The following is a 14936-nucleotide window of genomic DNA, read 5'->3' on the forward strand; positions in this document are numbered from 1 at the left end:
TCGGGTGGTAAAAGAGCCAACATGGCTGATACCCATTTTTTTTTCTACCCCCACTCTTTTGGCTTGCCTTTCAAATAAAGCAAGAAACAACGCGATATCCATTTCCTTTTCATCGAACTTGGGGACAAGCTTTGTAAACTCATAACTTCCCCCACCGCTTCTTATATCGAAATCCAAACAACCTCGACCCTCGTTTGTTATTGCTGCTTCTAAGCGTAGTTTCTCTAATTCAAACTCCCGTTCTTCCGTTTTTCTTTTTTCTTCTGCCTCTTCCTCCATTTGTTTTCTCACGAATTCTTCTTTTTTCTGTTTCTCTTCTATTTCTTCCTGAAGTTTTCTCTTAGCTAATTCCTCCCTAGCCTCTCGCTCTTCGACGATATTAAAAAATTTCCCCTTTACAAACTCTTCTTCAAAATCTGCTGAATTCATAATCAGTCTTTTTAGATCCAAAATCCTCATCCTATCATTCACATTCTCCCCCAACTCTTCCGCTAACAACCTCAAATCTTCTTTTCTAGCTTTTGCAAGGAATGCCATAGCTGATAATATTAGTTATACAAACTAACTTCAAAACAAAAGTAATTCAGCTATTTTTCAAGAATAATCAAAATATACAATCTACCACAAATAAATAAAATCAACTGCGGTACATTTTAAACAATACTGTGCCTCAAAAAAAAAAAAATTTGCCTTAATCATGGCACTTACCCCTTCGGACTTCGGAGAGACTTAGAACCTAACGAGATGATCTGATGATCCCAACAATAACTATCACTGTCGCAAAAGTCACTGGGTGAAACTGCTGTTTACACACTACTCTACTTCAAGGCACTTATTGTTCTCCTGACGGAGCTGATGACCCAATTCCTCCAGAGTTCCGATTTATCCAGACGGCACTGATGAGTGAATATTTCCCTACGGCACGGATGACCGAATCTCTCAGCGGCACTGACGACCGAATACGGCACGGATGGCCAAATCTCTCAGCGGCACTGACGACCGAATACAGCACGGATGGCCGAATCTCTCCACGGCACGGATGGCCGAAGCTCTCCACGGCACTGATGACCAAATCTTTCGACGGCACGGATGGCCGAATCTTTCCCAACGGCACGGACGGCCGAATTCGAAACTCCTGTTGGAGACATCAACAGTCAAAAACTTTTACGAAGAGGAACATCAAAACGATGTGAAACATATCCAAACCGCTGCCACCAAATTTTTAGCTGTAGCGTAGTGGTGAACTCATTTTTGCCAATGAGATAACAAATCATTATTCTTGATTAAATGATTTTTAATTTTAAATAACAATATATGTACATTCTACATTTTAGTTAAAATACTTTAGTGTCGACCACGTTGGTCGCACATCCATTCACTATCTTGGTTCGTCTCTCTCTAACTAAGTTCTTATCTCTTGTTAGACGACGGCGTACTACCTCTACAGGAGCAGGTGTTTACAACCGGCAGATGTTTTGACTGCACCCGCCGGGGCAGTCCACATAAGTTCAAGGGGTAGGATTCGATGGACGTCACACTTGGTCGATTATCTCTAGAACTACTGTACCGATTTTAATGAAATTTGATATGTACATACAATACAAAACAAATAACCATTCAATAATTGTAATACACATGCATGATCGTGTGTAACACTCGTTGGAGTCGGAAGGTATGAAACAGCGGTTGCAGAATAAACATAAAAATGGGTTAATAGGGGGGTATGGTCCCCTCTTACAGATATACAGGTCTCGCAGCGTGATTTCATACTTGAAATAAGGCAGTTTATCATTTCCTGTGGCAATTGGTCCCACTCGTTCAGCAACTCTGTTTTCATTCCCTGGATGGTTCCCAGAGGGAGGTTGCGAGTTGCAATTGCCCTCCCCAGAGCGTCCCAGACATGCTCTATAGGGTTAAGGTCTGGAGATCTGGCTGGCCAATCCATCTGACGAATATCCTCACTCTCTAGAAAATCGTCGAGCAGAAGAGCTCTATGTGGCCTCGCGTTATCGTCCATTAAAATGAACTCAGGGCCAACTGCACCCCTGAAAACGTGAACATAGGGCTCCAAGACCTCATCCCTATACCTCACACCAGTCACAGTGTCTCTTTCAAAGATATGGAGAGGTACGCGGCCGTCCAACATGATGCCTGCCCAGACCATTAAATCTCCTCCGCTATAATGGTCGATTTCGCGGACATTGGAGGGTAGGTAGCGGGTCCCTGGTTCTCTCCATATGAACGTACGGCATGAACCGGGACTCATCAGTGAAGAGAACGGTCGCCTATTGATCCATACTCCAATCTCTATGCTCTCTGCACCATGATAAACGGATTCTCCTGTCCGTAGAAGTGAGCGGGACGCAAACAGCAGGTCTTCTTGCAAATAACCCTCTCTCATGAAGTCTTTTGGAAACAGTCACCCTTGATACACGGGTTCCTGTAAAGAGACGAGAGAGCTTGAACTTGAACTACAAGACAGATACCCACGTTAATATTCCTTACGGAACCTCTAACGTAAAGGGTATCTGTTGGAAAAGTAGCAACATCTTCCCCAGCCCATCAAATCCATCCACCCTACCCGATCAAACATGAGAACACTTTTTCAAAGTACATGGGGGGGGGGGAATTAAAATATATATAGTAACCACAAAATAATGTGAAAATTAAACATTTGTGGAAGCACAATGCACGTCACAGTCCAGGTACATATGTATGAAAAGGGTGGGGGAAAACATCAGTTATACAGTATATGCTATATATCAGTTATATAACACTGGAAAACACAAAACAATGAAAAATAAACATCTCTTTTAAGCACAATGCAGGCCACAGTCTGAGAAGAAAAAAAAACGGGGAACAACAGAAATGCAAATATGAAGAACACGAAAATGCAAATATGGTAAGCACAAGAAATATTCAAATGTTAAGCATCTGTGGTAAGCACAATGCACGTCACAGTCCGTCCAAGTGCATATGTATATGAGGAAAGAAAATAAACATCAGTTAAATCACTATGGGAAACACAAAACAATGCAAAAATTAAACATCTGTGGTAAGCACAATGCACGTCAGTCCGAGAGAAGGAAAAACATGTAAACACATTTTTACAATTTTAGCATAGTCATTAGATTTGGGGTGTCGATGCTGATCTGGTCATCGATCTAGTCACCACTCTCATCAGATTCAAAGAGATCTTCTTCATTTTTGCTGTGCAGTAACGACAGATTTTCCTCTAGAAAGTTGATAAGTTTAATGATGTCATCCCAGTTTTTATTACTTGACGTTTCCAGACGTGGAAATGTTTTAGATTAATCGGGGGCTGATGGTAGGATGCAGTGCTTGGACACGACCAAATATAGTGAGGAAATGTTCCGATTTCCCCACAAGCACATAATTTATTTTTAGATATTTTAAATCTCCTTAGGTAATACGGAACAGGGCCATGCTCACTATATAGGATTGTTCTTTCTCTAATCCATGGTTGGTTGAAGATTTTGGTCTTATTTATGATTTGGAAGACCTTTCTGCCCCGTTGTTCACCATCAATCCATCTGGACTGCCAAGTTTCTTTCGCTACACAAAGTATCTTGTGTTTGGCATGAGACCAGGGAGGAAAAACATCAGAGTTCATATTTTCTGATGAAGTAGCTGTTTTAGCAAGTGCGTCTGCTAATTCATTCCCTTGATTACCCACATGGGCCCTGGTCCATGAGATGAAAGTGTTGGGCTTGTCAATTAGATTTGCTCTGATTTGTCGTACAAATTGGGTGGGGGAAAAATTATTTCTAAGCGCGAGAATACTAGAAAGACTGTCGGATATAATCTGAATAGGTTCGTTCTTATGCAGTATATGGAGAATGGCCTGATGAATAGCATACAATTCTGCCTGGAAAACAGAGTTGAAGTCTTGGAGCCTTTGTGACCATTCGTGTATGATGACGTTGTTGCGAAAGACGACAAAAGCCGAAGCAACTCCATTAGAGGTTTTCGAGCCATCCGTATATATTTTGATGACAGTTGGAATGTCTTTTTCTTCAGTGATGAGCTGATTATCTTGAAGATCTATGGCTGGATGATGAGGCCATGAGGATATGCTTTCTTCGTATGCAGATGCTAGTAGACTGAAATCGTTACATATGACATTGTGCCTTAATAGAAGGAGTCGGCTTCTTTTCGATATAACTTCTATTTGAAGGTCCAAAGTTAAATTTCCAGTGGAAAGCTGTATCACATTAGTTGGCGTAGTATTATATGCACCTGTTACAAAAAGTAAGTATTGCCTTTGAGCTGTCAGCATCTTGCGTTTCATTCTGCAGGTGGGGTTTGCAAACCAAATACTTGATCCATACGATAATTGGGGGATGATGATGGTTCGATAATAGATATTTCTGAATAGCCTGTTAATACCCCACTTGCTGCCGCCAATCCTATAGAAAGACTGGAGTGTTTTATGAGCTTTAAGTACTTGTTGGTCAATGTGGTAGATCCAGTTAAATTTTTCGTCAAAATTGATCCCCAGATATTTAAAGTTCCGTGTTCTTTTGATGTGTTGGTTATCATGTTGGATTTTCAGGCGTCCTTTTTTTCTATAAGGCCAGAAATATGCAATCTTGTTGGTTTGAAGTTGCAGGTGAATAATTTCAAGCCATTCTTCTATTTCTTTTAGACATCGGGTGGCAGTTTCATTGATGGATTTTGATGTGTTGCTTGATACTATAAGAATGATATCATCAGCATATGCTTGTAGACATACATCGTCTGGCCATTGATGCTTGAGAAGGTCGTTAATAATAACATTCCAAAAAAAAGGACCACTACAGGAGCCCTGAGGGCATCCCTGTTTCTGTGTCTTTGTTGCAGGCCCTCTATCTGTCATGATAGATATACTTCTTTTTTTTTAAATACTCAAAGTGCTTTTAAGTAAATTATCAGGTATTGTTGAAATTGACGATAGCCTATTATATATGAGCTCATGACGAAGATTATCGAATGCTGACTTGATATCGAGAAGGATCACAGCAGAGAAATTACTCTTTTCTTTTTGTTTCAATTCTTGCATCATGTTGTCTATTGCTTTTTATGTCGATTTCCCTTTTCTAAATCCAAACTGTAGCGGATGGAACCAATTCTGTTTGTTTAAGAAATAACCCATTCTATTTATGAGTATACGTTCAAATATCTTCCGAACGTTCGATAATAATGTTATGGGTCTGTAAGAGTCAAAGTCTTCGGGCTTCCTCCCTTGTTTCAGGAATAATAATAGCATGCCATTTTTGAAATGTTCCGGAAAGGTTCCAATGTCCAAGCATTTATTGAACAAGGTATAGAATAGAGAAGGGAACTTACAATGAAGTTTTTTGATAGTTCTGTTACAAATTCTATCCATACCTGGTGCCTTTCTATTGTTTAACTTGTTAATGATTCTTGTTATCTCCATGTGAGTGATAGTCTTATCTCTTGTGTGCAGTGGAATGTCACGAGATTGGAGATCGGTGTTCAGGATCGGATCTGGATAAATAAGATTTAATTGACGTCCAGCTGCTTGCACAATATCTATTTTTTGGTTATCTTGCAAATGAAGAAGGAGTTGCGGCGGGAAATATTTGTTGTTCTTCGTTGTTTAAAGCAATTCCCGTAAGGTTCTTTCATTTGGCTGCAATATTCATACCATTGTTTTTTCTTAGTGCTTCTAATTAGTTTCTTGAAAATAGCACGCTTTTTCTTAAATTCTAGTATATATCCTGGTCTGTCATCATCTTTTACGTAATTTATTTTTCTTTCCATTGCACGAAGTTTCCGCTTTTCTTTAGTCAAATGTTCATTCCACCATGATAATTTGGAAATAGTTTTGGGAACTTTTAAAGTGAAAGTATTACTGCATGCAGTCGTTAAAAGATCCAAGATTTTCTCTACTAAGGTTAGTGATCCTTGATTATTATATGTATCTTGATGTTTCAGCTCGTTCAATAAATTGTTCAGAGGTTCTTGCAGCTTTTTGCAAAACAACCTTAATTTTCTCTCTGTTACGTGATATCGAGGATAAGATGAAACACAAATGCTCTCAGAAATGCTGATTCGAATGTACTTGTGTTGGCCCAAGGTGTCTTTGTTACTTATTTCCTAAGAAGTAGAAGCCGAAAGCGTTGGAGAATTGCAGAAGGAAAGATCAGGCCATCCTTTAGACTTTCCGTGCACATACGTAGGAGTTTGTAGATCTTGATTGAGTAGTATGAGATGATTCTTTTGTAGAAATTGTAAAATTGTTCTTCCTCTGGAATCTTTATCTCTGTAGCCCCATAACGAGTGATGACCATTCAGATCCGATCCAATCAATATAGGTATGTTTTTGTTGCTCTTTATTGTTCTTTCAATTTCATCAAGTGTAAAAGATAAGTTTTCGTACGGAGAAGAGTATGCCGAGATGATAGTTAGATCACTGTTATTCAGACATACTCTAATAGCTGTGGTGGAAGTTGTATTGCATGCTGTGGCTGGATGAATGTTGGAATTTGTACATACTATTGCAGCTTTATTGTTGGTGGATGATCATCTATTCCAGTGCGGTGGAAGACCGTGCAGTTGTCCATTTTTGGTGCACGGCTCTTGCAGCATCATGAAATCAATTCCTTCTTTCCCGGCCATTGTTACGAACGATTCGATTGTGTCCTGTGCACGCTCAGCGTTATACTGTAAAAGTTTGACGGGGCCCCTTAAGACTTTGCTGAGACATAGTTTTAGTGTGCAGTTGATGAATTTTACGTTAAATTTTAGCTTGAAATTATTTTTTATTCAGAATTAATTTGAATTCAGTGAAATTGCGTTTTTGAATACACCGATTTCGATGACGCGTGCCCTTTTTTTTTCTAAAATTTATATCTTATGTCGTTGGTTATTTCTAAGTGAAATTTAAGTTTGAAGTTATTGCTCACCTCCGAACTTATAATTTTCGCTGCTAATGGATCTGTGCAAGTCAGTACGAGTTGATTTCCATTTGCATCTGTTTTAATAATGTATTCATGCAGGTTACTGTATGTCAGTTGTTCTTCCAAATCATGTACGACTCTATTGATGTCACCATGATCTATGATGTTGAAAGTTAGTCGAGTTCTGTTTATGTCCATATTGCGAAAATTTGTAGTGCGATTCCATCCTGTTCGCTGCTTGGCCAAACTTGCATTTTGTTGGCGATTATACAATACACTACCAGATCCAAACCTGAAAATTGGCGGGTGATTATTCACAGGGTTTGAGTTATTCTGATGGTATGTAGAGAAATTCTTAGGTTGTGAGATGAGTCGAGGATTCTTTTCCTTGAAAATCTTTCTATCATGGGCCCAACGTTGTGGCTGACCAGAAATATTCTTCTCCGGACAAATGGCATATATTGTTTTTCTCAAAAAGTGATTGTTGAAAATAAATTTTCTTATTTTTAGACAATCCTGAATGGTATAGCAGTCAATTGCCGTGCCATTTTTAATATGTCTAATGACATGGATATTGTTTTCAAATTTCTTTATTACAATTGGACCGGTGGTATCAAATTGTTTCGAGTTGGATTTTTTATTTTTGTATAATAATACTGTATGTGTTCGTTGTTTTAGATTCTTTTGGTTCCTCCCATAAGTGACTTTTTGAAAGGGCAAGATATTACAATCTAACTCGTCTACAATGACATATGAAGGTGCACTGTCATCTTCGTTTTCATTATGTGAGGTTAACGAAGTGGTTTTTTGTGTTAAAGGAGAAGAAATTCTTGGACATGGAACTTGTATCATCTTCTCTTTCCTAGTTGCCAAAGTTGTGTCGCTAGTTGTAGAGTTTTTTTCTGGAGTATTTGTTTTCTTGTCAACATTGTCCGAAGTCTGAGTAGAAGCATCTTTTAAATCATTATGGGAGCCAAGAGCCCATAAATTGACAATTTCCAACAATTTTTCCGCTTTTTTCCTCATTTGAGTTGGAATTCCGAATTTATACGTCTTGCCTTCGCCTGTGGAATGTCTTATGATTTGTACGATCTCCTGGAAGATGTCCTGGATGTTCAAGACATTATTCTTGTAACGCTCTGTGGCAATGATTTCCATCCAGTCTTGTTCAGAGTACTCATGTGATGTGGAGGCTATGGGATCATTTTTATTTTTTTCTTTGCTCCCATTAGAATTTGTTGGTTTTCTTTTCAATGAGTCAGATAGCTTACCTTTAACAGCAGGTCTATTGGTCTTTTTGTTGACTTTCTTCTTTGTATGTTCATTATTGTCTTTGTCATCTGGATTCTGTTTAGTTTTTGGCCTGTTGGTATTCAGGAACTTTTCAGGACTTTTAAGGTCACGAGTGATGGTGCCGTTCTCTGGGTCCTGTTTGTCAGATACAACTCGTGGATTTGAATTTTCCGTTGAGTTATCAATATCATCTTCGCCTCCCAGCTTATTTCCATCATTAATGTATTTATCATTATTGTTTCCAAATGGTGAGATCATGTAGAATTTGGATGGAATGACATCAGTAGGAGTAAAAACAAATGTCTGAGATCCTAATAACAATCTGGTATTCTGTTTCTCTGACTCAGTTGTCTGTGCTTCTATTTCCGCTTGCAAAGGTACGTGGTTAGAGACCGATGCCGGGGACGATGACTGTGCAGTAGTACCTCCTTCATTACTGAAGGCATGAACTATGCATCAGTTAATTCTACATTATGTCTTTTCTCTTCCATTGATAGTTCGGTGACGATGTCCATGATTAAGTTGTTGATTTCTCCATTGATGTTTGGAGTAGAATGGTGATCATTCGAAAGTCCAACAATACCAGAGAATATATCTGATACAAGAAAACTTGGAGAATCCAAAAGGTGATCATCAACATTTTCATCAGTTTGAGCTTCCACCCCAGAAATTTCATCTTGTACCTTCAGTTCAGGGTGTATAATAGAGTTGGTATTGAAATTTTGACCATCAGCAAGTGGGTCCTTTTGCTCAGATGTTGTCTCTGTTTTAAGAGAGCCTTCTCTTGTCTCGGTTTCAAATATGGACGACGTAGGTGACATCATTTCAATATGGGAACTATTGGAACACTCCGTCGATCTTTTATCAAGATATTCCGTCATTGAGTCTTGTATTACCTGTTGTTGCAGGTAGGACCTAAGATAATACCTTGACTTCCTCCCCATTTTTACTAATGATGCCTCGTTGTAATTACAATCCAAGTCCAATGAGACATCAAATTCTGTGTGGTTTTTCATAATTTTCTTTGAAGGTGGGTTAAATAAAAAAATGGTTTAAAAAATATACGAAGAACACTTTTTTTTTTTTTTTTTTTTTTTTTTTTATAAATTTTTCAAATTTTGCAATTTATGAAATGTAAAATTGGATGGCAATCATTTTAGCTATATATACATATAAGTTAGTATGCAAATTTTTTGCTTTTCTTCACAAACAATATATAAATTGTCACATTCAACCCGGTAATTTGTGAAATTGACAAAAATTACTGAGCTGCAAATGCCACAGAAAATTATAGGATATCAAAGTAATGTACAAATTAATTTAAGACCGTTACAAAACGAACAAATTAAATCGAGTCAACAGTTTTCAGGATAGTAATGTCGGTGGCAACAATTTTGTACTTTAGCTAGGGCAGATCATTGATATAACCACAAATACAAATTTTCCAAAATATAGTATGGCAGACAATAATACCAGGGGCAAAAAACAAGAGGAACATGTTGCATTGGGCTTCTATTAATTACAGCAATTTATATTTGATCTAATTTTGAACGGGGGGCGGAGACACAGGCACATTCACAGTTACTATGTTGACAGTTATTTTTCAATTATGTTTAAATGAAATCCGGAGGCGTATTTATTCATTTTCGATGAAAGTTTGAAGAAACTCACCCAATGTTTTTTCTCTTTCCAATCTCTTTCTTTCAACTCAGATCCAACGGTGACCGTTAAAACTTTGCCACGGTGACAGCCTCACAGTAGAACAGCAACAATTTTTGAATTTGTTGACAGATTCCCTCAAACAAACACCAGAATACTCCTCACACATTCCTACGTACATTACCTACATTTTACTGCACAATTTTTTTATTATAAACTATTAAATAATCAACAAAACACAGAGCGCTGAAGACGAGGACTGACGATGACGACTCTAGATGGCGCTCCAGACGAGAGAGCTGAGAAGCTGTAGCGCTCCTGTTACGCCTCGCTGTAATCGACAAATGGCGATCTTCTCTGGCCGTCGTGGCTCTTGGACGACCTTGGCCAGGCTTTCTCTCGATGGATCCGGTATCTTGGAACTGTTTCACACGACGCTGGGCGTTAAATTGAACTCTCTACAAATCTGGACTTGAGATTATCCTGCTTCTAGCCTCCCCACAATTCGCCACCTCATTCCATCATCTAAACGTTGGTGGTTACTCATTTTTACTGTTACAATTTGAAATTAACCGATTGCTGCAAAATAACACCAAGAAATTCGCCGAGGTTTGCTAGCGAACGAAATGCGCCTTAACTTACGCGCGCTTATAAAGCCTGTTTCTCTACTGGCTCCGCCTACACACACGTGTACGCTTACGTATTTGACGTACAAGATTTTCATTTTTGTCTAGAAGCAGTGGTTTTACATTGAGTTCAGTTCTTTTCATGAAATTCGATAAAATATGCAAATTCTCTTAATTTATTTCACCAGTGTATATATAGAATATACTGTTTTTTCCCAATATTTTTCAAGAAAACATTGGGGGCGGGGGGCCTAAGTTATTGGTTCTCTCGTATATACGGGACTCAAGCGTTTACGAAGGAGAGGGAGGATTCATTGCAATGGTTTTTTCAGTAATTACTAGAGGAGGGCTCAGTTCCCTTACAAAATCTATTGCGGGGGGGGGGCGAGGGCTCAAATGGCCTCAACCTCTAAGTTCTGGTACCTATTCTTCATAGAGTGTATTTTTTTTTATTTTGGTTTCAATATCATTGCTTTCCAATTTTCAACCCCCCCCCCCACCATGCATCTTTGGGCTTCTTTTTTGTGACGGCGCCATGCCCCCCCCCCCCGGTCGCAGTGAACAAAAGAAGGGACACTCAGTTTTTCCAGACAAACAAGAAAGACCCCTCCCCACTGAAAGAAACTTCGTCAGCTGCGCCTTCAGGGATTGAACAGCAGGGAAGAAATGAGATAAACGTACTGTCATGGCTCATGGAACAAGAAAGCCAAAGACCATTCAGAGTTTTTAAAAGAACTGAAATTTTGAGTAGATTGTTTCCATTAACTAATTCATAATTAGGACAACTTTTGGTTAAAATTTTTTTTTCATCACTGCAAAATGAGGAAACTATATTCATACGAATTTTTAGGGGGGCTGAGCCGGGTCTTCAGAAATGTTAGGGGAGCTCGGGCCCATGGGCCGGATACAAGTTTACGCCTATGCGTGGTAGCATTTAGGAATACTAATAAGTTCATTATCGTTTTTTTATTCTTCAAAACGGGTTTTTAATGTTGAGAATAAATAAAATTAATAAAAATTAATCAATATTAATTCCTAATTGATTTAATTTTAAATTGTTGAATTACTATATTTATGAAGTAATTAATAAGCGTCAAGAACTAATAAGTTAACGATGGTTTATTGACAGAATAAAAACGGGCTTTGACTTGGTAATGAGTCCGAAATAAAAACGTTTGCATCATTTTTCGGACGTTTACCATCTCACCTTGTCTCCGAGCTTTTACATCCTACCACACATACATCGGAGTGGATTTAGCAACTGAACATTACTATTGGCCCTCGAATAGAAAGAAGTTGGCCACCCATGATATAATGGATTAATTTAATCTCCACCACCTCAGATGATAATTAAATAAATGTATCATTAATGTGAACCATCAAATCCAGTGATGTGATATGATAGGGTTTTTCAAAGTGTGCGCCGTGTCTTCTACGGGCGTCCCGGCGAGATGAAGGTATGGATTTTTGTGCCTCTTTTTGCTTTGAATTGGTGTACTTTTATAATTGAAAACACCACTTAACTACAGGGCCATCCTAGGAGCATCATGGGCCCGGACCAAATGATTTTTCTGAGGCCCTACAAGGCAAATTTTCGAAAATCTCAACCAGACCCCATGTTTGTGAGGCCCCATTTTTTTTCTTGAGGCTCCCCCGGGCCGTGCCCAGGTGGGCCCATGCTTTAAGACGGCACTGCTTAACTATTCTGAGGAGCAGCAGTAAAACCATGAACTGGGCAAGTGAGCTGCGGGTGACATAAAACTCATTTTCCTATAAGGCCTTATTGTGCCTTTACGGGGCCGACTTCTATTTGGGGTAAGCAGGGGTCAGCCCTGACTTTATTGCAGGATCCTGTTTTTGTGAAAGTTTTCTTTATTTTTGTGAAATGTGTCATGAATTTTGTGAGAAATGAGTAATTTTGTGGGAAGCGAAATAATCTAGTTGATCTATCACAAAAGAAATGAAATTTCAAATTTATGGATTCATTATTTTTTTATTTCGTGAAGGGTTCATTTTTCTGATCCGGATTTTCATGAAGGCTCCGGAAAACGGACCCAAATTTTGGATGAACAGACCTCTGGTTAGTGTAAATTTTTGTGGGTTGCATTTAGCTCGGAGCCCTGGGACACAGTGCCCCAGTTGCCCCAGCCTAGTTACGTTCACGTTTTTCCATCACATTTATTGATGAAAACATAAGTGTTTTTTAATCCAAGAAATACCACACCGGAAGAGCATCTTTTTTTTTTCTCCCCAGAAAAGGAGGAGCAAGTGAGAGGAGAAAGTGAAAGAACAGGTTTTTGAAGAGTTGATACGTCACAGTGAAGGATGAAAGTGATGAGGCAATGATGGATAAAAGATTTTACACTTCATGTAATGTATTGGCTCACTTTCAACCATCTCAAATGATAACGAAATAAATGTATCTCGTCAACATCAACCAGCAAATCCAGTGCTGTCATGCATAAATAGTCGATCTCGGATATAACCAAGTCGTAAGGGAACGTGAACACGTTCGACACATTCCAATATTCGTGAAAAACGATACACCATAAACATTCGAGTTTAATGAGAAAAACTACTCAACCTATTCGAGATGGGTCTGTACGAGGACCACTTGTCATAGGCATTAAAGATATTCACGTAGGGTTTGAATTAATACCCGTGTACTGCAAATCAGTGTTTCTCAAAGTGCGAGTCGCAGCTTCTAGGGTAGTCACCATAACCAGAGGCGAGCTGTTGATTTGTTCAGTGCTTTGAAGTGCTACTTGAAGTATTCTGGGAAGCCGTTGGTAAACGTTGAGACAAGGGTGAAATGGAAAGCAAAATTTTAAAAATCACGGATGTAAGTGGTCCGTCGAATTTTTACCGATATTTCAATAGTTCTGACGTTTACGAAGACTTTCATTCAAACCATGCACAGCTCCGGTCTATCGCCATGAGGAATTTGCTACCGAATTAGTTGTGCCGGGAATGTGAGTGTGTGCCTAACAGTATCAGTGCGTATAAGGTGTTGTGAATGAAATTGCAGTGCTGACATCAATATTTTAAATTGAAAATGAAGCGTAATGAGACTGAATATTTGAACCGTTGTAGGCTGTTGCTCTCAATGGTGAGACTTTTAACGTGAGCTCGGCTCACATTCACGGCTCGAAGTTGAAAACCAACTTCACCCGATGACCACTGTGGTGCATGGTTCACAAACACTGAGGACCTCTGACACAAACCTGTAGTCATGTCGATCCTTCTTCGAGTGGTTCTGGGAATGAACAGAACCTGCGTTATATCTACAGCTAGAGACAACCATCTAGCTATAACGTTGACAGAACACACCTGAAGTATTATTTTCGCAATAGTACTGTAGTACTTCAGAGATTCGGGCTTTTTTCTTGAAATACAACTTTTGATTTTACGGAACTTAATCCATTGAAAAAAAAATCGATCCACTTGCGTGGATCCCCAAAAAGGAAAACTTGGAAACAACCCCCGCCCACTAAAGGTTGCGGATTCCTACATTTTCACCATGGCCGATGGCATGCCCCGTCCTATCCCGATCTTGCTATAACCCATGTCTGTAAAACTTGAGAGCATCATGAGGCCCCCAGGCCGAATGATGTTCTGGGACCCCACTCTCTGATTGCAAAAGTACCACAAGTATAAACAGGGCCGTCTTAAGAGCATCGTGGACCCCCAGCCCAAATGGTTTTTCTGAGGCCCTACGTGGTGGATTCTCGGAAATTCCAACCACATTTCATTTTTGTGAGGGCCCCCTTTCTCTTGAGGCCCCCGGGCGGGCCCATGTGGTAAGACGGCACTGAGTATAAGGCCTTCCAATTTACATATATGATTTCCGAAAGTACAGTATTTATCATATTTCATTTATCTACCAACCAAATATATATATGTTACCGGCAAAGTATGAAATCCAGGCATTCTATACAATGCCTGGTCGTTCCAGGCAAAGTATGAAATCTCTTCTTCCACACAAATCTCTTTAGGGGCGGTATAAAATATTACATAAAATTAAAATTTCTGAGAATTTTCGTAATTTTTTCCCGGAAACGTTTCCCCTTTCGCTCTCGTGAAAAAAGAGCTGTTGAGGGGCGGTATAAAATATTACAATTTCGTCGCATTAAAATTTCAAAGAATTTTCGTCATTTATTCCCGGAAACGTTTCTCTTTCGCTCTCGTGAAAAAGGATCTGTTGAGGGGCGGTATAAAATATTACAATTTCGCCGCATTAAAATTTCACAAAATTTTTGTCATTTATTCCCGGAAACGTTTCCCTTTCGCTCTCGTGAAAAAGGAGCTGTTGAGGGGCGGTATAAAATATTACAATTTCATCGAATTAAAATTTTAAAGAATTTTCGTCATTTATTCCCGGAAACGTTTCCCTTTCGCTCTCGTGAAAAAGGATCTGTTGAGGGGCGGTATA

General features: G+C 39.1%; 1 protein-coding gene across 6 annotated transcripts in view; it reads left to right on the forward strand.

Annotated features, from left to right (window-relative positions):
• Pde1c (Phosphodiesterase 1c) overlaps nt 1-14936 on the forward strand; it is a 923665-nt gene that overhangs the window by 278713 nt on the left and 630016 nt on the right. The gene's annotated exons all lie outside the window — the stretch shown is intronic.

Source organism: Pholcus phalangioides, unplaced genomic scaffold, assembly GCF_987345545.1.
Source record: "Pholcus phalangioides strain wild (caught in Gottingen) unplaced genomic scaffold, Ppha-v1.0 ptg000011l_1, whole genome shotgun sequence".
Lineage (NCBI taxonomy): Eukaryota > Metazoa > Arthropoda > Arachnida > Araneae > Pholcidae > Pholcus > Pholcus phalangioides.